This window comes from Octopus bimaculoides, chromosome 9, assembly GCF_046866305.1.
Source record: "Octopus bimaculoides isolate indiv1 chromosome 9, ASM4686630v1, whole genome shotgun sequence".
Taxonomy (NCBI): Eukaryota; Metazoa; Mollusca; class Cephalopoda; order Octopoda; family Octopodidae; genus Octopus; species Octopus bimaculoides.
Window position 1 is genome coordinate 12974879 of NC_142936.1, and position 1875 is coordinate 12976753.

Genomic DNA, 1875 nt, shown 5'->3' on the forward strand with positions numbered 1-1875 from the left:
CCTTCGGTCATGAATGACCATGGGATTGCATCTAGAAAGTTTCCCTCCGAGCCACAAGTCCTTGCAAGGTTGTTTATGAAAGAGCAGTAGTCGTCCACGTATACAAGCCTCCAATCTCCACGCCATCGATGTTATTCGATGAAAAAGCAAAGGACGATACAGTGACTTTGCAACACATTTCTACAGCTGAGAGAACTAGAGTTACGTGAAATACACACCCGGATCTAGGAATCGAACTCACTACTCATGGTTGTGAGACTGAGGTTCTAACCACTTAGCAATGCGCCTTCGTAAATGTATGTGTGTGTGAGCTTGATAAATCTCCATTCCTTTTATCATTATGAATGTTATATATATAAACATAGATATATATATATATATATATATATATATATATATATATATATGTTATATATATATATATATATATATATATATATATATATATATATATATATATATATATATATACATATATATGTATCTCTCTCTCTCTCTTTATATATATATATATATATATATATATATATATATATATATGTGTGTGTGTGTGTGTGTATGTGTGTGTGTGTGTGTGTGTGTGTGTGTGTCTGTGTCTATTACAGGCACAACAGAAACAGGAAGTAAGAGTGAGAGAAAGTTGTGGTGAAAGAGTACAGCAGGGTTCGCCACCATCCCCTGCCAGAGCCTCGTCGATGTTTTTGCTCAATAAACACTCACAACGCTTGGTCTGGGAATCGAAACCGCGATCCGCTGCTCTAACCACTAGGCCATTGAGCCTCCCTTGTGTAAGGTTTATATATATATATATATATATAAACCTTACACCCACACATACGCGCTATATTTTATATGTGTGTATATTACGGTGTGCTAACATATGCGACTGAAATATATTTTGTCGTCTACTTTTTTTATAAAAGAAGAAAGTTTTGTTTTTTGTAAGCTTGTTTTTATATGAATTACGTATCTATCTACTTGTGGACTAATGTCTAGAAAATATTAATAGAAGAGACACCAAGCAATGACAATCAACATTGTTTCATATGATTGATGGGACTAATAATGTTCCTCAGGGAATTCGAACAGCGCGGTTACAAATGGCATATGTAAATAGAACTAATTGGTATTGAAATATACCACTCGTGGGCTTTGTATATCGGAGCAGTGGTCATGGTGGGAGGTAGAGCCGGTTTCATTTGCATTGGCACTGAGAATATGTCGGCTCTTTTTTCTTATTGAAATGAGTAAATTGCTTAGAAGCTTAAGGATGCAGACAGTATATTGCTGGTTCGAACCGAGCCGAACGTACATCAAGTAAAGTTTTAATTCAAAACAAAGAGGAGAAATGAGACAGAAGAAAGAAGAAAATGTACTGGTAGCTGGATGCTATTTATAAAGTTAAATACATTTCACGTTGAAAGCACCGGTTCTCATCTAATCACCGAAGTTAAGCAACATCGAGCCTAGTTAGTACTTAAATGGGTGACCGCTTGGGAAACCTAGGTGCTGTAAGCATTTGTCTGTGTTTGTGTGTCTGTATTTGTCCCCCCCACCGCCACCACCATCACTTGACAACCGATGCTGGTGTGTTTACGTCCACATAACTTAGCGGTTCGGCAAAAAGTACCCGATAGAATAAGTATTAGGCTTACAAAGAATAAGTCCTGGGGTCAATTTGATCGACTAAAGGCGGTGCTCCAGCATGGCCGCCGTCAAAATGACTGAAATAAGTAAAAGAGTAAAAGAGTAAAAGATATATATATATATATATATATGTGTGTATGTGTGTGCGCGTGTGTGTGTGTGTGTATACATGTGTGTCTGTCTATATATATAAATATGTAATATATATGTATGTATATATCTGTATAT

At 36.3% G+C, this 1875-nt stretch overlaps 1 pseudogene; it reads left to right on the plus strand.

Moving 5' to 3' along the window:
• The first annotated feature begins 1399 nt into the window (after positions 1 to 1399).
• On the plus strand, positions 1400 to 1518 carry LOC128248778 (5S ribosomal RNA; annotated as a pseudogene).
• The last annotated feature ends 357 nt before the right edge of the window (positions 1519 to 1875 follow it).